At 38.4% G+C, this 25,901-nt stretch overlaps 1 protein-coding gene across 7 annotated transcripts in view; it reads right to left on the bottom strand.

The window, feature by feature from the left end:
* MRTFA (myocardin related transcription factor A) overlaps positions 1-25,901 on the bottom strand; it is a 98,723-nt gene that overhangs the window by 62,304 nt on the left and 10,518 nt on the right. For all 7 annotated transcript variants that reach the window (XM_071731742.1, XM_071731735.1, XM_071731709.1 and 4 more), the window contains one exon: positions 16,823-17,084. The gene's annotated coding sequence lies outside the window, so the exon portion shown is untranslated. The remainder of the gene's footprint in view (positions 1-16,822; positions 17,085-25,901) is intronic.

The following is a 25,901-nucleotide window of genomic DNA, read 5'->3' on the forward strand; positions in this document are numbered from 1 at the left end:
GGATTTTCAGGATAAGATTAGCAATAAAGGTTTCTCCATAAAGAGCCTACTAATCTGGATCTTGCTCTAGCTTAGTTTGAGGTTACATGGGGTCAGCAAAGGCATACTCCAAAATCTTTGCTGTTTATTTCATCTTTTAGTGAAACAGCTTTAGTGAAAGTAAGTTCTAAGCCATGTGAGTGTTTGCAATAAGTCAAGCTCAAGGTACTTTCTGAAGAGGTTAACCATAAGTTTTGGGAGTTGTAATTTTTAACTGGTGGTAACTCAGTGTCAGATTGTAAATTTAATACATGGAAACTACTCAAGTTATTTGTAAAAGGCAGATCTTGAATTTGAGTTTTCAGCAGTGAATGTAAAATCCAAATCTCAAATGTTGAAAGATACAGACAAGGAAAATGAGCTTTGACCAAAAGTATAGCCAGCAGAAAAAAAAAGGGGGGGGGAGGAAGGGAAATATCTCATCAAGGTCATTTATCATTACAGGCTGATCAAGCCAACTTGTGCTTCACTGGAACCTCCAGCTTCTTTATTTGGAATACACTCATTTCTGAGAAAAAACAATCAGGGCAAAGAAAATGGAAAAGACTACAAAGAACCATAAATACATTTCTCAACCTACTTCTCACACTGGATAATTAACTAGGTTCCTAGCCTGTTGGGATTCCAATGCTGTGCACAATACCTAGGAAATATCACCAATATTAGTTAAGAGGATCTGAAGCATCATGATAAAAAAACACAAAAAAGTATTCAGCAGGTCACATTAACAGACACTACGTTAGCATTTCCTTACTTAAGGACAATGTAAGTGGATACAGCATCTTCTAGTGAAAATATTTTGCCTATTAAGGTTTGCATCAGTTTAACTGCAAAAAGCTATCTGGACTAAAAGATGCTGACACAAACACACACTCATTTGATATTGAAAACTATATGATTTGTAACTGTAGAGAAAAATTGTAGGACAGATTTTCAATATGAATTGCTGGCAAGTGAGAAATCGAACACTTTTTTAAACTTGATAAAATTATGAAGGGAGTGTATGACCTGATTACTGGCAACAGCAGGGAAGTAGGCTCTTCTGAAGGGTAATTCCAGTTCTGTTTCTTTATGATTCCTTACCTGCTTGAACTATTGCCAAACTATACATTCTTATACCACACTAAGGTTAATCAAAAAGGGAGCTGTGCCAATGTAATTAAGCTACATTTCTATATTGATTCTATTAGTAAAAATCTCTTGAGAAAGAAATTGAGGGGAGAAGGGGTCAATATTTCTTCCATCAAGATAAAGACTCTAGTTTCACCTCCATAAGGCAGGACTCATGCTTCTTTAGTCACAAATGAAAAAAGGTTCAGACCACCTCAAGATAGCCAGCTGAGGTTTCTCCATTTGAAAAGACAACCTGAAACCAGTATCTGCCTCTTCTTGGAAGAACCCTGAGGTCAGAACAGCAGAGGGTGCTCTAAGTCTGAACTGAGGTGCACCAGCTCACCAGCAAGGAGCATCCAAATGCAAGACGAAGCTGTAGGTACCTCAGGTTTAGGGGGTTGTTTTTTCATGGGGTTTTTTGTTTGGGTTTTGGGGGGTTTTGTGCTACCAGAGTCATTTGAGACTAGTAAAAGCAATTAGATAAATTTCAGTATTTAACTGCTTGCCATGTCAGTTTCCACACAACATCACACAACAGCATCAAAGACATTCCCAAAGCCTCAGCAGTTACCTGTAATCCCCACCAGTGATCTGTACAGCTCTGGTTATACTGATGACTGATTCATGTTGAAGCTTAAATATTAAAAAAATATCATATTTCCATGTCTATAATCAAAATGTAGACTGGACTTGGATCCCATTATTTAAAAAAAAAAAAAAAAAGTTAAAACAGAAGTCTTGAATCTAAACCCTAACACAGATTTCTCCTATCATACAGGAATGGAAACTTGAGCACTTTTTTAAACATTAGTCATTCTCTTAAATCTGGCAAACACTCAGACAGCAAGGAGTAACCAGGTAACTGGAAGACAGAATGGATGTATGTCTGCAATGTGTCCCTTTAGGCAAAGCATGCATAGTGTAATCATCATGCCAGTTTGGAGAGACTCAGCATAACACACGTTCACATATTAATTCAGCCCCTAAATATGTGGCAATCCACAAAGATGATCAGTCTTGAGCCACAAAGATGACAACGATCAATTGGAGTCTATTTAAATAATCATTAATTTTTATACAATTGTGCCTAGAGACCCCAAATAAGCAGCTCATCTAAAGAATTCTTTTTTAATTCATTTTGCTCACGCACTTGAACTACATTTCTAAAGAAAGGTTGATTCATATTCATCATGTAAATGAACGTGCAACTTAGAGACTATGATGACAGCAATTAAATAGGGTCCATCATACGTAATGCATTAATTTCACAGCAAGAAAGACTCTGCCTTGATTAAAATTATGGCATATAAAACCTGACATGAGTTTGCATGCATTTGAAACTTCCATTTCATTTCTAGTAGCAAATGGTGCATGATACAAAAAATGCAATGTGATGATGACAATCTTAGTATGTAGACTGGAAACTGTTTAACATGCACGCACACACTCTTCCCTTAAAGTTATTTCTCAATAGTTAGATTTTGTAGTAAGCTTGAGGCAAAAGAAAGGTTAGGAAACAAAGGAGTCTGTGAATAATTTTTTTGTGTCTGCCACATCTTTGCTTTCTTAGAACAAATGCAGCCTATGTGTGCGCTTGCAAGTTCATCTACATTCACAGAATGGATAAAGACAAAAAGCTGCCTGGGTGTTTTTCTTCTCCTCCCTCTTTCTAAGCCTGTAATAATACTCACTGCGTAAAGTGAATGAACAAAGTATTTTCAAAGGAGATAAAAAGAAAACATACTCTTTTTTAAAGGTAATTTAACACTTCAACGAATACACCATTTTAATAGATTTCCAGAAGTTTCTTGTTTAAATGGTCAGTAGGAACAGGTACTGCTCAACTAAGTGATTTTAATGAGTAATCTTCATTGTAAGGTGTCATTCTTGACCCCCCAAAAGACCAAAACCTTATTTTATACATTTAGATCAGTACAATCCTTTAACTCTAAATGGCCAACACAACACCACACTTTGACTACTAAATCACAGGGATAAAAGGCATCAGGTTATGTTCAAATCTTCCATGAATGGAATAACTCAGTAACGTGCAGCTTACAGTTGTGCACTCCTCATTCTGTATCTTGTAACAGCTAACTCAGAACTTCATGCGGTTAGCAGCTCTGGAATAAAAATTTCCATATTTAAAGCTGACTTCAGGAACGTCCCATTTGCTGCTTCGGAAAGAATTCCCACTGCATGATGATGAAGCTCAAATAACTTTGTTCAGTCTTTGGATCACATGCAGGATTCTGGTTAAAAGCCAGTGAGGAGTCATTTTATCACTACTCAGAATATACACATCTCAGGGAATTGTACCAGCAACGAGGGAACTCTTTACACTACCCAGGAACTTGCTACCTAGATACAAAAGGTTACATTTCCAAATGCCATGGATTCCAAGCCGAAATCAAAAGTTCTATTTTTGAAGAGGTGATGATGCAAACTATAAAGATAGGAATGTTTTCCCTTCACCTCCACCCTCTGTCCAAAACCAAAATCCTGATTTTCCTGTGAAGAAAAAACTCACAGCTAGAAAAACTATAGTAAGAAATTAAAACAACAGTAAGTTAAAAAAAAAAAAAAAAAAAATCTTACGAGCAGGTGCCTGAAAAAGGCAAGATGAAATTAGAAGGCATTTTAGTGCATGAATGAGAGGTTATTCTTACAAGTACCAAAAGCCAGCACTGAATTTATGCTTTATTTAAATCAGGAAAAAGACAAAAACAACTGCAAAAACTGCAGCTCTGACATCTGTCACAGAGTTGAAGAGGGGGACATGTCCCTTCAATCAATACACAGACATGCTGTCCCCTTTCTTCCCACTAAAAGTAGTTTAGCAGCTGGCAACCCTAAAACATTTAAATCCTTTAAAAAAGGAAGAGAAAGAACTTGGGAGCTGTGCTTTGAAAGAAAGAATGAATGGGATCAGCATCAGTTTGTCCTAAATTGAGTTTAATCTATCCCTAATCTGCTAAAGTAGCTAACAAAGTGTAGCTTTTCACCTGAAAATGGGTGAATTTGTTTCATGATGACAGTAATTTTCAACTGAAACCATTGTTCCTTTTTCAGAATCAACTGGATTCAAGCAAATTATACCAGACAAGTCAAGTTTTATCCACTAAGAGAACTGAATTATTTCTATGCTCATTTTCAGTGTTGACTTAAAAACAAGACTTCTTTTGCTGTCTAAATATGCATGAAAAAAAAACCAACAATTGTTCATCTAAACCCCACTTCTTACAGTTTAGAACAAACTTCTTCAGGTTTGCATACTTCGCTCAATCTTTAATAGATTCCAAGATTATTTACTTTCGGCAGGTCAATGGAACAACATACCAAAACCTGAATATTATATCCAATAGAATATCCAATAGATCACTGTGTTGAAGAGACCTTCATTTTTTTCATTATACTCACAGAAAAAAAAGAAAGAAAGAAAAAAAAAAAGATTGTACAGAGACAATTATTGACATGCAACATATACCAAGGCAGTGCAAAGCAAAGTGTAGCACACAGAAAAAAAACAATGGTATCCAGAAGAGTAAACAAAGAAGATTTAAAGGAGAGCAATATTTAGAGGAAATGGAATTTATTAACATAAGTAGCCAAGTGATAACATCCAGTAACTCTGGCGATGCACTTTTAGACCCAAAGTAACCCTAAGTGGCCATAGCTCTTATCCACCATGCAAAACATCTGCAAAAATCTATCTGATATTTAGGCCTTATCTGGCTGACTGTACATCTGTATGTAGAGTGCACACACATTTCTGCTCAGCCATCCACTAGAAGTAAAAAAAAAAAAAAAAAGACACTTGTGAACATTACTAACTAAAAAAGTTAATCAATAAGCTAAAATCTTTGAAGGTTTGTTCTTTCCCGTTTAAGCACAAAAGTTGCACCTTGAGGCCAGCAGCACACTAGAGACTTCTGAGATTTCTCTAACTTGCTCAAGTCTCTCAAAGTACTGTTTGAAAACAGTTTTAAGTGTTACTGGATTGTATCCAGCAGTATCCTTTAGGCACCCTTCCCACTTCATAAAAAAAAAACAAAAAAACCCACTCATGATTCATCCTTTCAATGGGGCAAACAGCCTGTCACAGAGTACAGCCAGGTCATATCAACAAACCATTCTGTCCATATCTTGGCTGAATAGTGACCAACAGCAAAAGAATTTTGCTGTTGCAAGATCTCCATATGGGATAATTAGGTAGTGACATGAATAACACAAAGGCTTCAGGGGAACACAAAAAGAGGCTACATAGGGAGATTAGGTTGAAGTAGATAATGAGAAGAAAACAGCAAGCTTTCAGAATCAGCAAATAAATATAAAGAAAACAAATGAGTCAGACACTAAGAGAGTCAAGGCAGCAAAAACAACTCTTGGAGAAAAAAGTCCGTGAGGGAGATTCCACTGCTAAGTGCTTGGTATTGACCTGAACACGAGCTTCATTTTCAATAGAATGAAAACAGGCAAACTGGCATAAGGCTGTTTCTAAAACTGTATTCTTGAGTATGAATGAACAATTTTGCCTCAATTGTGTGTAATACCCCAGTTCTTCAAAAAGGTCAGTCCAGTTAAATATCAAATATAACAGGTTGGGTTTCTTCTCTTATTTTTGCAGTTTTTTTCTTGGTATATTCCCTTTTTGAAATGTCTTTTCAGCCTTTTAATTCAGCCTTTTAATTTAATAAAAAATAAGATTTTCACTTTCAAATTTTCCTTCCTCAGCTTTCATCACTCATTGATATTTTATTCTTCCCTTTTTTGTTTCATAGGTGTGCTTAATTTTTTCTGCTTAATACAATATGCAGGTCACTCATCATATTGTTCCTGCTTCACTTACATTTTGTTCTGGTTAAATAGAACCTCCCTGCTTAAGCTAGTCCGCTCCCAGAATAATAAACTTGTATTAATATAATAAATAATAAATAGAATAATAAAACTTGTATTGTCCCCCTCAGTACTTTCTCTAAAATTTTAAGAATGTTTTGTCAAACTTTGTATCAAAGGTTTTGCATTAAATAAGCACAGTCTGATGACCCGCAATGTTTGCTCTATGGAGTGCAAGCTGTGCAAAGTCTATCAGGATAATTTATTTACCCAACTTAGGCCATGATTCTCCTAATTCTTCAGTGGCTATTTAGAAACCTTGATGAGTTGACTGGGACAACTGTTTCCAGCTTCCATCTTGAGCAGGGCTTTTCAAGATGAACATACAGACTATGAAGCCTTGAGAAGTTAAATCTCTCCTCATTAGATGATTCTAGCTCTCAACAGAAAGGAGATCCAACATCAGTCTCTAAAAAGTTTCAAGTACTTTGCTAAACAGATAATAACATCACTAAGCTAAATAACAGTAGCAATGAACAGCAGCAGAAGTTGCTAAATATTATTATTCATTTTTGTCTTTAAAAATGTTAAAAAACTTGATCTCAGCATCAAGTACTCAGTTTTCTTATTTAGAAGCTTGTAATACACACTTCCATTATTCAAGACCATTCTTTAAAACCAACTGTGCATATGGTTCCATCCTGTTGTCACACTTAATGTCCCCACTGATCTTGTGAATCCATTTACATAAACATTTGCCTGCGTCTTGCTTAATATTTGTCTAGCAGTGGGTGATCCCAGAGAAAAGAGAGCTGCCACTGATGGAAGAGGTGCAATAAATCTGTACCATTAGGTAAGCTAAACATGCAAGGATATTGCCTCAACATTGCAGAATGCCACTGAATAATTGCAGACTAGGGTTAGCTGACTTAAGTGAAAGCCACATACCAACACTCTTCAGTGGGAGAAACTCTCACCCCAAGAATTAAAAATGTGAGCCTTAGGAGTTTTCATAGTTTGGAAGAAAAAAGAAACAGTCACCAAAAAAAAAAAAAAAAAAAAAAAAAAAAAAATCTTTTTGAAAAAAAAGTAATACTAATTTGAAGGCTGTTCCCCAAATTTGAACAGTTCTTACTTGATTCTGTGAGTATCCCCAGAATATAGTACAAAAATTGTTAAAATAACCTTGAATTCCATGGCTCGTTCTTGTCTGCAAAAAAAACTTAACTTGATTAGAAAAGCTGTAAGAAACAAAGCACATTAAGGTAAAAAACTTTTTCAGGCCTTTACATAACTGCATTGTTAAGAAAAAATTAATTTCTTTACAACAAAGGCAGATTAGATACTGTCTTGCCATAGACTTCTTACACACCAAACACCTTAATAATGACTAAATCCGCCCTCCAAAATTCACAGACTGAAAAAGTACAAGTAGGAAAATAATGTATTGTGCCCCAGCACTCCTGGTGAGCTGAGACAGAAGCAAAGTATTCCACATACATGTAGCCTTGCTGTAACAATTCTTGTCTTTCCTATGTACAATAGGAGATGAAAAAAAGTAGTTTGGTTCTGTAAATAAAGAATACAACCACATGTCAGAACTGTGAAATAAAGGCCATACAGGATCTTTATAGACACACAATCTTCAGAGATATCTTACAAAATGTATGGCTCAAAGTTAGGGAAATCAATAGGACAAATTCAGGAAAAACAAGCAAACAAACCAAACAGGATTTCTGGAAGAAAAAAAAAAAACAAAAAACCAAAAAATATACAAACAAACAAAAAAAAACAACAGCAAAAGAACCCCCACCAAAAACTAAAACAAAAACAAAAAACCCTAACAAAACATACAAAAAAAACCCCAAAAAAACAACCCACAACAAAAAAACAAAAAATTAACATATTTTAAACTGCAAAATTATTGGTTTACTTCTTTTTCCAAGTTAGTCCTTAAGGAAGAGAAAAAGTATTTAACCTTCAGAGACAAATCTGTGTTGACACTTCTGGCATTACATATGTGCTGCTTTTCAGGCAATGCTGTACCAGAGATTAAGAGTACACAGATGCAGTCCCAAAAAGAGATTGTTACTACTAGGCTACTACTAGTTTGCGGTTGGATCTTACAAAGGTTACAGTCAGCCTGTTTCATCCACAGAACAGAGGACATTCACATCTGTACATAAGTTTCATGGCAACAGAATGTTCTGAAGCCTCAGAAAAACATTCTGTCACTGAAACACAATTCTCACTCCAGCACGTCTTGCACATCAGAAACACAACTCTACATATCTCTCAGGTATGCACAGTACCACAAAAGAGATTCTAGTGCTTAGCAGAAAATCTTATCAACATAAAACCATTTTCAATCTCAAGGGAAGTGTCTTTCAAGACATAAAACAAGTACTGGTAAGTGGCAAAGCAGAAGTGTTTTTCCCAAATCATCAAGAATATGTTTCATCACAGGACAATTAACAATAAAACCACATAAATCAACCAAAAGCTAAACAGAAAATTTATTTAGAGCAAGTCCTAGATTTGACTGGGATTTTCTAATATTCATGAGGCACTTAACATTTACCATTGGGGACCAACAAATGAAGAGCAGAAAGATAATTTTATCTCTGATGAAGCTCTAAAGTGATCAGTATTTAATATACAACTAGTATCCATCTGCAACCTGCAGATACAACAGCTGCAAAAGAAAAAGGAAACAGGAAAAAGATACAACAGCTCTCTAATTTGCCTTTACTCAAAGTCACATAGCCTCCTGGCACTTCCTATGTAGTTCAACACTCATGATTCACTAGCAAAATTTACCCATGGGATACACTTGGGCTGATACCTGATTGGAGTGTTGTCATCTGCATTTCTGGTTCCAGCAGTGTCATGTTGATCCTTTTCTCAACTGTTACAATCCCTTAAAGACCTCTCCTATGTATAGCTAGAGATACACTTAAAAAAAAAAAAAATTCAAGAGGATCTCTCAACTTTAATTGCATTCAAAACTCTCAAGAAATTCTAATAGTTCCATGATTGAAACTGTGCCTATTGTGAAAACGCAGTCTTTCAACATGCAGCTCTCTGCTTATTCACTACAGGCAAGTTGGAACAGCCCAGAATCAAATTACTGCGAGGACAAAAATGAATACTCAAAGGGGAACACAAGATGTGTAGTTTGTAGACGTAAGGTCTGCCCGCCCCCTGATGCTCTGTAAGTAAAAGGGAGGGGGGGAGGAAGGGGTCAGAGACACTGGAACTGAGAGTTTTTTCCCCTTTTAAAAGAGAAGGATGACGTCTTGGGTAGACATTCAATACCCTAAGGGGCTCTGCTGGTGAGGCAATTTCATTCCAAGGACAAGGAGACCCAGTGTTAACATAAACATGCAGACATCCTCAGCTTTGAAACATCACTGCCAAAAACATATACATCCTGCTGATAGATTAGTCACTTTTCTTCCATCTTTACCAGTCCTTTTTTTACTAACTGCATTATTTCCATATCCCTATCATCTCTCCTTCCTGACCACTGAACCTGAGCTACGCTAACAAAGGATTGGAACTTCTTCCAAAGAGATAATAGCATTTGTTTCTTAAAAACAAAGAAACATACAAAATGCCCTTTTCTCCTTCAGATTTTCCCAATTGTGGATCACACCCTCCATCTAACCTGTCTAAAGGTTAAAAAACAAAACAAAAACTAAACCATTTTCCCACATCCAGATGCTTAGTTTCACATTATTTGGCATAGTGGACAAAACTCTTATGGTCACATATTTCTTCAGTAAAAGATAAAAATAGAATTAAGTCTTTCCTCACTAGATGATTCTAGCTCCCAACAGAAAGTAAATTCAGTTTCAGTCTCTAAAGAGTCTCAAGTAATTTGCCCAACAGATAATTTAATTATCTTAACAAACTAATTCCAACAGTTCTGTCCCCAGAGCACCTTTTCCTTATTCCCCATCTTTCCCCAAGGCGCACTGTTATTTCTCAGTAGGTCACCTATGTAACTACCTGCACAGATTTGCACTAAGCCCATAAATATATTGAGCCCTGCATCAAAGATACAGGCTAATTTTTAAATATAAAATCTCTTTGTAGCAAGTGAGAACCCCCTTGGCACCACAGTTTTCATGAAGATGAGTAACTGGGTGCACAAAACTGCTTTAGCACTGTTTTCTGACCCCTCCAATCTTAAATGACTTCAGGGCTTCTTTATCACTCAGATGCAAGAACTCCCCAACAGCTGCTTGACAGCTGAGAGAAAAGCATGGCAGGTTGGAGCAACATTACCTTCCTTCCCACACACAAACATATCTGGGGCTTCAAAAGAGGCAGCAGAGACTCATTAGGCAGCTTTAAACAATACAGGAAAATCCCTTACAGTGATGATATTGTAGTACTTCTTTGATTTCCATACTCTTTGCATCAGTAGTGTGTTATAAAAAAAACACTAATTAGTTGATTTGGCCTTCTCTCATATTCAGACACCACCTATGCAGTTCTACATTTGCAGCCAGACTAGGCAAAAATTGAAGGCCTAAATGTTCATTCTTTTTGTACAATCCCTGTGAAAAGGAACTAAGGTGATGCACTTTATCCTGAGAATTTAGAGACACAACTGACTGAAGCGATTATTTTCAACACCTCTCTTGAATACCCACATTCATCATAAATAAAAGAAACCACCAATTTTAAGCAGAATGTATGCTTATTTTTGTGGTGATTTGTGGAAATATAAATGGCAGCAGTACAGGCAAAGAGGAAAGGAAATCTTTCCTACAGTCCAGGAACATAATTTAACTCCCTGCAGTACATACATGTGCACTGTCAGTGACCACAAAGAGTAAGATGAAAATTCAAGCATTAACCAAGATATTGCTTATTTGATCAGCAAGGAAGATGAGGACTGCACCACCAAATGTCTTCAGACAGATTCCTTCATTGGTATTGATTGTGACAGAGGGAGAGCTACAGCCTGCAGAAGTGGCTGACAGTACAGCAATATAAATTAATTACAGAAAACTTGAAATTCTCATGAGGAAAGCCACACATGACAGAAGCACTCTATCACCCAAAGCTAGGATTCAGTCTGCTAAGTACCAACAGCAAGTAGCTGTTGTGAAATGGTGCAATCTTTCTTTCCTGAAGCAGCCACTCACTGCTGAAACAGAACAGACTGAGAATCCTGCTGAATGGCATGCTCCTTTTCAAGAGCCAGACTTCCTTTCGCCACTAGTACACTTAATATTTAAAGCAGCACAACCAGCAACAGACAAAACAGCTGCCCTTACTTGTTTAGCAAGCAGTTTAAATTCAAGAAAAAGGAATGTTTTTTAAATAGCTATCAAATTGTCTAATGTTCATCCATCAGCCCTGCACCTTGAAACCTAAAAGGCAAACTGAAGTAAGAGAGAAACTGGAAAGGAGAAACAGAATGGAGAGGATTATTATAAAGCAGTGATTGGAGAAGGGCATTATAATCTTGTTAACTTGATCACAAACTAACAAAAGCTGTGTTGAGAGCTAACTTGTTAAAGCCACCAAATTAAAGCTGCCCTTGGCATCAACTCTTCCAGCTCTAGACCCCCATCACTATTTAAAAGTTTTAAATATTTCAAGAGATTACCACTTCTCAGCTGTTTAGCAGCTCCCACCAGTGATTAGATTAAATGACTCCCAGTCATTTCTACCACGCTCTGAATCTCATAGCTCTACTACAAACTTTCAGACAACATGCTAAATTTATAGTCTCCTGGGATATGAAGTCCCTTAACACAAATCTATCCAAGACATAGTGGTTGTTTTTATTCTAACAACCATTCCTCTTACTCACACACAAGAGAAAACAGCAAGTCCCATTGGAATGTGTGTGAAGAAGAGAAAAATCTATATGTTTCCTGTCTTAGTTCTTTTGTTACAACAGACTTCATCTTCCTCACGTATAATTTCTGGATGAGGCAGTAACCACCATTTGGTAATTAAATGTAACATTGGGTCACACTATTCCAGAAGTCAGACATATACTAGGAGAAAGAGGGGAAAAAAATCCAAACAAAAACACAAATTAAAACAAACAAGACAAATGCTGAGAAAATAATTTCAGAATAACTCTCTCTTTGAAACCCTCTTGGAATAAAATAGCACCCTTTTTGATAAGGAAGCATGCCCCAACTTCTTAAATGACATGATTTTAAGATAATGTTATCAATGTTTTCCAAGTCACAGTAGCAAGAAGAGAGCTATAAAATCTGCAAAACCACGATAATAATTTATATTTGAAATGAATTCTGAATCTGACTGCATTCAGTGTACTCGCAATCCAGGATGGGAATGGGATGGAGAGGGAGAGGGGAACATATAGCCTTAAAAAAAAAAAAAAAGAAAAAAAGAAAAAAGCAATCACCTACGCAATTCTTTAAAATAAAACCAGGTGCTCCTTAGAACTATTTTAAAAGTTCAACTCTGCAATTTGTAAATGAGTATAATCACCAAGAGTTTATGTGGCAACAACTAATCCCATGCTTTGTATAGCACTGGGTCTTTAAAGTAACAGGAGTTACTGTACCTTCTGATACCTAAAGCACAGGCACATATGACTGAGTCACACTGAAATTCCACACATTCCAACTGGTCTCCTTCCCCCCAGCACACACGGTTCTTTGTAGAAGGCAAGCATCCCAGATCAAATACACCCCAAAAACTGACAAGCTGGTACAAGTTTGTCCAAACCTGTAATCATAAAAAGCATCAGTTTGTTCCAAAGAATGTTACCTCATCTTAAACTAGCCTACAGTGAAAAGAAACCAGGATTAACACAGGCTTCTAACACAATGGTTTTCGTGACCTCTGACAAAGATAACTCTGAATTCATCTTGGAAAATGGGTCAAGAAGAGAGGGTCAATAACCTAGTGGGGCAACTATTGTAATTTACAATTAAAGTTACATAGAAGGACAATTTTCATAGAATCACAGAATCAGAGAATGGTTTGGGTTGGAAGCGTCCTTAAAGATCATCTAGTTCCAACCCCCCTGCATGGGAGGGACAACCTCCAATGGAGTTTTAATCAGAATTTATCATCAAACTTTGTAAGATTTGTGTAGTTGTTGGCTACTTTTTCTCCTTTTTTGTAACCACATTAATCAGGGCCTTGCTCTAACTCTGCCCTAAGGGCTGGGAAAAGTTATCTTGGCATTTTAGTACAGTCAACTGAGAAAAATCAAGATAGACTTAAGAGCTTCAGATGACTCTGTAATGACCTTTTTTTGGCTTGCATGGACATGAATGAGTCAGTCACAGGTAATCTCTCACAGCTAAAGAAAGCTGAGGCCTTGATGAACATGGAAAGAAAAGGAATTAAAAATTCTGAGTTAAAAATTCACTGTGAAGCAAAACAACAAATTAAATAACCACACTTTAAATGTTCCTTTAATTTTTATATCTGAATAGAACATAATAATTCTGTTAATATTTAAGAACTTACTATACAGAATGTTTCCTTCTACTGAAGTAACAAGTTATTTCTTATCTATCTGGTATGTTCCAATACTTCATAAACATCCTTAGTAGCTTTTATTGCATTTTAACATAACTTAGTAACAACTGTTCAGTTAAGATGTTTAGGGTCTTAACACCCATCTGTACCTAGCTTTGCAGGTACACAAACCTACAAGCATAATGTGTAGCTGTGATAAGATAGAAGAATATTAAGAGGGTTCTGGGTCTGAAAAAAAAAAAAAAAAAAAAAAAGATTCTGGGGGTTTTCTTGTTAATTGTCTCTTGGTGTTCTTCAGTTCCCCAAGGGCAGGAAAAAAAATACAAAAAGGAATTAGCTGTCCTAGGAACATGACAGTATGTGCATCCAGGACTGCATTCCCAGTTCTCCCAGGGGATACATAATTCCATGATGCTTCACATGCCAACAAAACTTCTGTTCTACCCCAGCTAGTAGTTTATGTTCCCAAACTGTAGTAACGATTTCAGTACAAATCCATGTAATATTTTTCCACAGACATCTACAGATAAGCAAAGCCTTCTGGGAGCCAAAGTGACACAAAGGGTTAACCCCCTGTTAGAAGCTCTCAGCCTGAGTAGTCAGTTCAGCTGTGAGTCAGCACTGCCTGTCCAGAGCTGCAAACAGGAGACCCTTTGACACGGACAGGCAGCTTCCAGCAAGTCTCCTATTTACCATTTTCTCCCCTCCCACTTCCACTCGGCTTGAATCTTCCTCATACCTTGAATTTGGCAGGTTGTCACAGAGGCAGTTTCACTGCACCAGATCTGCTTCTACAACCACTCTGGATTGCTCAAATGTTTAAGCAGATTGCCATCTCGACTGACAGATCATCTCTAAATATTTAACATTTGAAGCCAAAGGCACAACAACAGAAATGCAGCATATTAAAAAAAAAAAGACCTTTAACAAGCTCAACAGCTTTCAGCAGCTCTGCAACCTCTACCCCAAGATTACTGAAAAGTTCCCATTTGAGACAATAAGTTTATTAATTCAGAATGCATCAGCTTTGTTTCTCAACAGCTCACTAAGCTCAGTCTCCCTTCATGCTGTGGCAGTTTGCAGATAACTGTATTTCAGCAGTACTTTTCTGTCCCAAAATACGTTAATGAATGTACACAGAAACAACACATAACAACATACTGCAGCCTAGGACAAAAGAGCATTGTATACCTCTGAAGATAAGGAATATTCAGGTAGTCTAGATCAGGGACTTTGGACTTTATGCCTTGTCTGAAAAGCTGCACCTCCAGCAGTAAAATTCCCACTATTGTGCTGAGCCCTGATAAAGAATCAGCTCTGAAGAGACCCACCTACTGAGTAATTTCCGGGAATATCCTCATTTTCTGTGGCAAAAGGTATGGGCAGAGGTGTTCTTTCTCAATTTTTAAACTCAGATATTTTACCTGTCTCAGTCAAGCAAACTTTCAGCCTACAATGATACAGATTCAAGGCTGAGTCCATAAAATTTTTTTTTCCAATACCAGAAAACCATTTATCTCTGTAAAATATTTCCCAAACACTACTTTTTTAATCCTACTCATGCAACTGAATCATATAAGGACTCCTATTTCTTAAACAGAAGTGCTGCTACAAGTTTCAATTTCCTAAAAAGGTACTCTTATCTATTCCCTTTCCCCATAGCATTAAAAAAAATAATAAACTGCTTCTTCCCAGTGCAGGATCTTTTATCATGTCTTATTCACTAAGAAGAGAAGAACTGTGACTGCAGTAAATACACAATGTCACCTTCAGGTCACTAAGTGTCAAGTTTTGGAAACAATAGCTCACATGCTTCCCCATGCTGCCTTCAAGCCCCTCTAATGGTTTCAAAACCACCTCAGCTAAATTTAATTTGAAATCTCTCCTTACCTTCATAACAATAAAATACCTGAGTCTACCACTAGCTGAGATCACGATCTACTATGCTGACTAATCTTCCAATTTCTTCTCTTTTATTTACCACCATTACTTTTATCTCCTTTGGTTGTCTTTAATCTTATATTTAGAGGACCACAAACATTAAGGATTAGAAGCTTTGTCCTGTTTTTGAAGCTTCTGGTTTCTCCAGTTTTAAGGCCTGTAAACATGAGTGTAATCATATAATGACAATATAATGTATATGAATGAAGTAACCCTTTTATCCTCTTAAAAAAAAAAAAAAAACAGTACTTTGGATTGAACTTAGTTAATTTTTTCAACTAGCAAAATAGAGGTAACTTTTTCAGAGAAGAGCATGCTCAATTTCTGGAGTTAAAGAAGCAGGCACACACAAAGTGAGGTGTACTTCCAATCCAAATTACTGTCCCACAGTTCACATATTTTAAATTACTTTACCATATGCACTATGTTCTGGCTATAAAGACACTCCAAAGCTCCCCAGCATTTCCAGTATGCTGCACCATGTAACTCCATGTAATGCAACACATAATGCTAAACACTATGAGGCACCCAGGACCAGCAACACACAGATCCATAGTATCTGACATAGTCTAAACTCTTGCTATCATTTTTACTTATCAGGACCTTCATATTGCCAAGTGCCATCAACTATACACCAAAGGGTGGAGTGAAGAGATGTGAGACCAAGAGGAATACACATAAAGAAACAACAGTTATGAAACAGTTCCATCAGTCTGGTACAGAATGGAGATGAACATGTAAAGGCTTTCACGGCAGCCTGGTGATCCTGAGCTTCAGACAGTTCACACTCTTCCAAACCCATAAATTCTGGTCACCACATAACCCTGTATTTTGCCACTCCATTGTCACTCACCGTAGTTGTCCATACACTTCTCACAACTCAGGAAACATAGAAGGGTCATTCTCACTCCAGGACTAGAAGGCATACTGGGATATTTCATTTTTTACAATAGACCTCACTCCTCCTTCTAAGTCTGATAGAACTCTTCAGATTATTTGCAGTGAGAAAGTTGCCCACCCTTGGCAAGTGCAGACCAAGGTGGCAAAACAAAATCTACAGATGGCTATAGTCTGAAGATGAGCTAACACTTCCTTCTCAGCTTTGGACAACCTTTAGTCACCACAAAGCACACAGAAGTTTTTTTCTGGTATTCACCTAAAACAATAATCTAAAGCATTTATCACTGGAGTTCGCTGGAACTTCCACAGCCAGGAACATCAATCCTTCCCAGCGAATAATGACCATCACTTTTGCCAACACCAGACTATTAGTTCTTCAAACAAATAAAAGATCTCAAGAAGCAGCACAGTCATCAGAACGCACTCCATGGCAACCCCGCGGTACTTCTTTGGTGAGGAGGCACCACCCGAGACCCGAGTGCCCTGCACCTCTTACCGTTCTTCCTTTCACTGAGCGGAGGAAGGTTGGGGTTTCGGCCATGATGGAGGCTGAGGGTCAGCTCGGGCTGCAAGGAGAGCTCCTGCAACTCATTGGCCACAGCTTCACTCTGGGGGCTGGGGGCCGCCGAGAGGGACACCAGCACCGGCTCGTCGTCATTCTCGCCAGCCCCTCCTCCGTCCAGCCCATTTCCAGCAATGACGGAAGGGGGCAGGCACACCACACCGGAGAAATCCACTTTGGCTTTCGTGATGGCAACCTGCAAGACAAACCAGAGTAAAACAAACCATAAATCTCACGTCAGAGCCTTAGCCCCTATGTCCAGTTCATCAAGGGGTCTCCATTTGTTAGAACACGTTCTTTAGTATGGTGTTTGCATCATCATCATTGGTTGAAACCCAACTGGTGACTGAAGATAGCTAAGCTCAGCAGTTTGTAACCTTCAATAAACCTCCAACAGCGTCACTGCGGAAACTACCAATGAAACCAAAGATTATCATCATTTTCTTGAAATGTGTGAGAAGATTCTCAACTGTTGGTATTTTGGGAATCCAGTCTTGAGAAGACAAAGACTGAGGTGTTCTAGTGAAGTCAGCTTAGCTACAGACTTGCTGAACTCTTGATTACTGTCCTTTTGAACCAACAGGAGTAATTCAACAAGACAACTGTCAATTTGAAAACTACTCAGGTGTAGTAATCCTTCATAACAAATATGGAAAGACAGCTGAGAAAAACAAATGAGGATTTTCAAGTAAAATCACTTGCATTTCTAAAATTAATTTATCTTGGCCTAATTCTCTCTCCCCCCGTTTCACTATCAGTAAAAATGAAAGCAAGAAAAATATTCCACATAAAAGTAAAGAAAAAAAGCTTTCCTGTCTAAAACCTCAGCTATACTAACTGAAATGTGCAATACGTTAGGGTCTTTAATGAAATAAACAATTTTTAAATGTTTCAGAGTATCTCTGTATTTCTTTAAATAAGTATTTAAAGCCACCAGTATGTTATAATTAAAACTCTTTTATGTTCAGTAATTGAAATGGAAACAAAGCAGCTGGAAGTCTCCAGTGACATGGTTACTGTGTGTCAACATTCAAAGAGTAATGGGCATTATACAAGGGCAATCTTATTTGGGTTTGATTAATGAAGGTTGAAGTCTCCTGCTTCCAAGTACACTGCTGTCTCAACCAGTCTAAACTCAGAAGACAACCACAACATAGCTCCACTCCACTGCAGTCATTTATCAAGCAAAAGGTATTTCCAGAGGCTAAGCTTCAACTTCAGAAAGATGCAGGTAAAACAAACTGCAAATAAGGAAAGTAAAAACCATCAGGATAATCCTCCACAAATCAACCAGAAAGTGTAAAATGGAAGCAACATATTTAGCAATACAGGTTTTTAAGTGTTCCTTACTTAGCGCTCATTAACTTCAAGGAGTGTGACAACATTCACCGCATTAATAGCTGATAAAGTAGTTCAAATAGTCATTTTCCCCACTTCCATTCCAGTTTTGCACTTCAGCTGATTAGTAACATCTTCTCCGTAATTTTGTTCTCCCAGAACAAAGTTACACATAGTAGTGCATTTGTTTCAAAAGTTTATTCAGAGTATATTCAAGGCAACAGTAAACATTGACTGGTAACAAATACAAACTATGTCCTCCACTTTGTCACACATTCATTCCCAGTACCCCATTGCCATGATCCGAAGAGATGCAAGGAAAAAAAGTGTGAAGGAGAAAACAAATAAAAACAAACAACTGAAGCTGGTGCTTGTTACAAAAAAACAAATGAGACTGAGCCAAACCTTACTGCCATATGAAGTATTTGCCTTCAGTTAAAATTTGGCTAGAAAGTGCCTGCCCCCTCCTTGATATATTTCCAGTCCAGAGCAAACATTGCTCATACCCACTTGAGAGCAAATTGTAATGGCAATCTGCAAGGAGAAATTTGGATTGTGCCCTTCTTGTCTTTACAATGGATACAGAGAGCCTGAAAACAATTACCATCAAACCACAGGTCTGGCACAGCAGAGTTCAGTAAGCTACACCAATCCTTTCAAAGGCTGAAAAGACTTAAACCAAGACCAATAGAATTGGTCCTGTCCACATGGTCCTGTCCATGTAGCAATCTGAGGCCAGTGGAAAAGGGCTAAAAGCAAGAGTAATTGCTTGGTTAAGAGGTTGGTTGATAAGGACTTCTGTCACCATCTTAGAGGAGCCAAAGCCAAATGGCTTTATCAAAGAAGATGTACTGGAGACACTACACTTTGCTTAGCAACACACAATGCCTAGCACCAGATCAGATCATGTAAGAAGAGAAGTTCAGCTAGGCCTGAATCCACAAGTGACAGACATACTTAACACCCAACCAGCAGGGATTTGGAATGGCAGGAGACAACCTTCCTCCTCAATCTACCCTAGAAAAGAAAAAATTCCTTCCTCTTCCCAGGAGGAGAAAAAAAGCTTTACATGTCCCAAATGCATTACATCTGCTTCACCTAGGGAAAAAACAAATGTACTTTTGACATACTAGATTTTAAACAGGAATTTGTAACCTGGAGAAACTAGAAAAATCACATTTCAAACACCATTTTAACAAAACAGAATCTGTTTTCCTAATCTAGGTATACTGACATTAGCCAACCCACTGAAACTATATCCTTCATGCAAAAGTACCAAGTACCAAGGCACAGTTAAAGTAGTCTAGCCTAGCCAGCCACAATGTAGAGCAGAGCAGGAGATCAGTACTTGCACGCCAGTAACCCTGGGAAACACCATACCACAGAATCACAAAATCATTAAGGTTGGAAAAGACCTCCAAGGTCATCAAGTCCAATAGTCAACCTAACACCACCAGCCAACTAAACCTTGTCCTAAAGTGCCACGTCCAAACATTTCTTGAATATAACTAGGGACGGTGATTCCACCACTTCCCTGGCCAGTCTGTTTCAATGCCTGACCATACCTCCAGTAAAGAAATTTTCTTTACTATCCAATCTGAACCTCCCCTGGCACAAGGTGAGGCCATTTCCTCTTAACCTATCACAGGTTACATGGGAGAAGAGACTGATACAACCTCCTTTCAGGTAATTGTAGAGAGCACTAAGGTCTCCCCTCAGCCTCCTCTTCTCCAGGCTGAACAATCACACTTCCCTCAGCCACCCCTTGAAAGAATTGTGCTCCAAACCCTTCACCAGCTTTGTTGCTTTTCTCTGGACATGCTTCAGCCACTCCGTGTCCTTCTCATAGTGAGGGGCCCAAAACACCAAGTGGTGTTAATCGATACTGGGACTATAAATTAGTTTCTCCAGTAAATTGTCCAATGAAACTTCAGCACAGGGGCTGGATTATCACTACAGTTGTACCTGGACCTGCAGGTTTCCTAACTCATGTAGAAGAACAACATAGATTGAAGGTATCTTATTCTTAATCCTAGCTGACATGTCATCCACTGTTTGTATCACACATCAAAGGTAACAAAGCTTAAGCAAACTTTGCCCTGCCATTCATTCTTGCCCTGCCACTGTCCTGCACTGAGCCAGCAGTGCTGCTTGTAGAGTCACACTGTGAACCATTATCAGAAACCTGATCCAGCTGAAATGCCATTTTTCCTATGTTATTTTTCATCTAGATCAATTCCTCCATAAAAGACAGAGATGAACCAGCACAGTATAGGGGAACACTGCCACAAAATGAAAAATCAGTATGACTTTATGCATCTGGACAACAATTCTATTACTCCAAGTAGGGTTGCAGCTCAAATGAAACTAAACTGGGATGAACCACTGAATCCATTAGGAAATCCTGCCTTTTCCTTCCTTTGACCCCCTGCCCCCACCCTCCCAGTTCAGGCCAGTACAAGAATCTGCAGTGACACAAGATAAACCAATAAGAAAATGGACCCAGGTGGAAAAGGTGGTCTTCTGGTTCACACTCCACCTAAACCAGGACCTTGGTGCAGTTTGCCACACAGCCACACCTTGTGACAGCACAGCACAGGGGAGGGAATCTCCTTAAATCATCAGTGCATCCAAACTGCCAGCCACTACCTAAGGGAAAGAGAACTTTTTTCCAGAGCAACGCCAAGTCTTAGCATATATCAAATCCCCATCTTAAAAAAAAAGTACATCCAGTCCAAAAGACTACAGTAACATATATAATTGAATCAGTTTGATTTTAATGTTTTCAATTAGAAGTCTGATGAGAACACAGAGGGATTTGGAAGATGCTTTGAGGATTTATTGGAAGATGCTTTGAGGATTTATAATAATCCATGCTGTGTTATTTGGAAGTCCTGTGAAAGGCATGGAATCCTTTTCTGCAATCAGCAGTAAGGCTGTTTTTAGACTTCCCAGACAGTTATACCACTCTATAACTGTCATTGTAGAATGATCAATCAGTTAGCTAAACACATTAATATTTAGAACCTAATTAAAATTTTAAAATGTTTGTTTTCCTGTAATTTCTGAACAAACTAGGAACTTTCCCATAAAGAAACGTGCTGTCCCATGATCTTTAAGTGAGTCATCCAGAAGCTGATGGACAGTATTAAGAGCAACTATTTCTTATCCTCAATAAGCGTTTCAGGGTGAGTGCCCTCAAGATTTCTATCCGTTGCCTAACCATACAAAAGCTTTATATCATGGCATTTTTCTACTTCAAGGCCAGATGCTTCTGCTACAAGAGTGGCTGTGATCCCACAGATGTTCTACAGCAGCAACACCAACTCAAACAACCCTCAAGTCCTCTGCTGTCCAGCTGCTCATTTTTGTCCCTACACTCCCTCTTCCTCAACTGGGGGAATCAATGCAACTGAAAATCAGCTATTTTTCCTGGGCACTCAGCAAAATCAGTTCCTCATCTAGTCCATTGCCAGCTACATGCAGAGGCAACAGTTAGCTCTCAGGAGCCAGGAGTGCTCAAATTATGTTGCTATAGAGCACAAAACCACTGCCACAATGATATAAGCATGGACCACAGTACTAGGTAGAAGCTAGATGAAGCTGCTCAAAAGAAACATTAAACACTAGTTGTAAATACATAAATAAATAATATTTGCCCCTTTCTAACTTTCCAACACATCTAAGAAACTTCCATTTCAGATAGACAAACAAGGTAGAGTCAACTTTGCATAAGGTATAAGACTAATAACCAAAGCCAGGAAGAATTTTTTGAAAAATACTATCTTTATCAAAGCTGCAAACTGCTAAGACTGAAACTGCTCTGCGGCTTCTACTTGGTAGATTTTTAGGTGCCTACTCTTGCCACTGCAACACCATGTAAACACACAGTAAACCTGACTAGTCCTCGGTGAAAAAAAAGTATTTTATTTTTCATTCACCATCTTACAAAATTACTTATAGACACTCCTCGTAAAGCTGCTCATCCAGAATCACTGAAGAATAACTCCAAGCCTGAGAGGTGAACAGGAAACAAAACAGACAGACACATGGAGTACTGAAACCTGTCTGACCCCCAGTAAGCTAGTTCCCAGAGCTAAATGAAAACTGGGAGGCAGAGAAGGGATTAGGATTAGCTCCCTGCCATTCTAGCTTCATTAATCATTCCATCATAAGGCTAGACAAGCACCAATGCTGGCACAAGGAAGCAACAAGGGCATGTATCCAAGACCATCCCTTTTGGCAAGAGGTAGCTTAGATCAACTTAGCTGTATCATAAAACCACATCCTCTGGTTAGACGCCAAACTGTCACTGCCAACAAAAGGGACAGTCCAGCCTGTTCTTTCTTCATCTACTATGGGCAAACACAGGCTGGACCAGGTGAAGGAACTGACCTGTGTTAAATTTAATCTGGCCACACACACACAAACTACTGGTTTTAACTTGCATCAGTTCCTGACCTAGCTTGCCACCCAGCCACACAAAAACGTGAGCTAGGATGAAGGATAATGAGGCACACGGAAATAAAAAAAGAAAACAAGAGGCTACTTTTGGTAGCAGTATCACTTTAAGGAGTTGTGATATAGTTTAAGTCATTCAGCATTCACACTGGACATGGACACAATATGGCCTTCATGTATTAAGACTCCCCTTCATTTTGTCACTTTTCACACAGTACAATTAAGATCTTGACAGTTGGTATTTAAATGAGACAAAGAACAGCACCACCTTCCTTAACATGAAACCTCAATAACCAGAGTAAAACATAGGAAAAATACATAAGTAAAAAACAGATAGGTGCAGAAAAAAAAAAAAAAAAAGAAAAAAAAAAAAAAGGAGAACAAATCCCAAATCAGGCAAGGACACCTCTATAAACAGCTTTCCCTTGTTTGCATTTTGGGGCTGAGTTGCCACAGTAATAGCAATTTCCTACCAATTTAAGAATTGCTAAGCAACCTGCAGCACCTAACAGCAACAGCATGTGTGTGCAGCTGGGCTATTTTGAGAAGACAGGTCTTTTTATTTTAAACTTAAGAGCAGCCTTCTGTTCAATGATTATGCCAGCTGAGATCATCCAGCCAACACAAGAAGCAATCTTGGGGCAAAGTGGCTTAAAGAGGATGAATCTTTGAAGACATGAAGAGAATGCCATGACATGCTCAAAGGCAACTATACCTCCTAGGTCATCAAAAATCAAAAGAATAACCCAGATGAAGTAAGGTTTGCAGCTGATGGAAGCCAAAGCATTACATTATCTTGAGAAGCTGTAACAATCGGAGTGGGAGATACTCCTTTCATCTTTCAATGTCAAAGTCAGCAACAAGACCTCCGAAGTTGTATTAAAAAAAATTTAGTTCACTGTCAGTCAGCTTAACCCAACCACATAACTATTGGCAGAATTACGTCTCCAGGTAATAAAGAGTTAAAATGATGATACTGTCCATAAAGTATATCCAATACAGTACACAAGGTAAGCATCAGAAAGACTGTACCCTGACAATGAAATAGCTTGCTCTTGAGGAACCACCTTAAGTTAGCAAAACAAACTATGCAGACCACTGAAGTTCTCTGATTATTCATTTTATTTTAACACACATATTCCAAACGTATTTCTATTCTGTAAACTGAAGCAGTCACCAACTTATAATTGGGGGGGGGGGAGGGGTGGTGGAGGTAAGAGTTAGTAGTTCATTCTGGATTGGAACCAGTGATTTGAAGGTGTGAATTGTCCATCTTACCCTGATCACAAGCCACTACCCTGCAAAGCCCCTATTAAAAAATGGAAAGACTGCAATACATGTGCACAAAGATGCTGGTAAAACATGGATGAGTACAACTTTATATAGGGTTAAAGAATCTGGGTCTGTATGTATATTGTGCTGGAAACACTACAGTAAGAGAGGACATCTTTTAATCATCACCAGAAGTCCATTCACTACCATCTCCAGCAAGTCTGTCAGTACAAGAGTCAAAAAACATGCTTGGGCCAGCAAATAGGAGCAGACAAAGGGCACAAAGAGCTATATAGAGATGTCAGGACTTGAGAGGGGAAAGATGCAAAGAATGCACCTGGTGCAAAACCAGCAAATGCATGATTTCTGCTGCAGACAAACACTGCCTCACATGACTTTAAAAAGCACTCATCAAGAACAATATTTCTCAGGCCTTAATTATTTCCTTCATAAGACACTGTTTCTCTCAGTTTTTAAGAGGTCTCAAAAAATCACCAAACATTCATTTCTTAAAACCACAAACAGCAGACTAAGAAATGTAGTTTGGCATTCCAGATGTTTTTCAAGAAATACTTTTCATGATTCAGTATGTATTTGGAGGAACTGTGTAACTCTCAAGCTCATACAGCTCCGGGTACGCAAAAAACCTGATAATAGCAAAGCTAGTTCTCTGATATTTATAATAAACAATCTTTGCTCAAAAAGAATTAATTCCCCACCAATTTCTGAAGTTCTCATTTAAGCTTGAAGCATGAATGGGGAAAATATCTTTCTAATTTCAGAGAACATTGAGCCTTAAACTGGTCAAGCAGTTCATAGACACATAATTCTACCATACCTCTCAAGGGGTTGAATTAATCTCTAGTTTGGGAGACTAAAGATTACAGCTACTGAGGAAATAACAATTTCAAATGAAATCCAAAGCATAAAAGAGAGCAAAAAAAGATGTGACATTCAGGTCTCACATGTCAATGGCTACACTTGTGTATTTTAGGCCTCGGTTATGATGTAGTTGAACTTGATAATTAAAAGAAGAATCCACCCTTCTGCTACTGAGCTGTTGGCTCCTGTTGCTTCCCCTTTGTCTGATCTAATGAGTGTGCACCCCACAGGGTGACTCAGGTCAGCTGAACCAGCAGACAATTACCTCTCCAAAAGATTAGAAACCATTTTCTACAGGATCAGTCAGCGAGCTGGACGTGCCCTGTGGCTGCACAACCTCTAGCTCTGACTCAAAGGAAGTAGCAGGAGTGCAGAACTGCACTGCACAGAGGTTTGAGCAGCCTTTGCAACAGCAGCTCACTGAAAGATCAACACAACTGTTAATGTCAAAGAGCACACTTAAACATCTAGCAGTGGTGCCAACTTAAGCAGTCTGCTACACATTCCCACTCTCATACCTTCCTCATTGTGAAACTAGCATAAATCTTATGGAGACAACATGTACTGGACCAGATGAAAAATAATCTAGAAAAAACCACTTCTTTCCAGAAGGATCTGTTCCCCAGAGTGGCTCACCATGGCCACAGAAACAGTTATGCCAGCAAAACAGAAGGAGCCGTGAAAGGGAGCAAGCTGTTTAAGCCTGCACTGGTGCCAAAGAAATAAATGATGAACTACACTGTGCTTAGAACAGGATTGCCTGTTTTTCACCACCTTCTGACTGACTTCCTTGCAATTGCTGTCTGATGCTTTTTTTTTTTTTTTTGAAATTTCCTTCACAGCAGAGGCAAAGCATTCCTCCCTGCCCCATAGGGACAAGCAGATGAAGCAATGGATTCAGCCATCAGCAAAGGCATGTGGCAAGGGGTGCCAAGAACCAACGGGAGCAGGGAGGCTGCAGCAAAGTAGAAAAGGGAATGCTGACCATCTGCAGCCAGATGTGAGCTTTGACTTGGAAACTCATGGCAGGAAAACTGAGGGTTTGAGAGAGGATGAAGGA

This window comes from Heliangelus exortis, chromosome 1 (genome assembly GCF_036169615.1).
Source record: "Heliangelus exortis chromosome 1, bHelExo1.hap1, whole genome shotgun sequence".
NCBI classification, from domain to species: Eukaryota; Metazoa; Chordata; class Aves; order Apodiformes; family Trochilidae; genus Heliangelus; species Heliangelus exortis.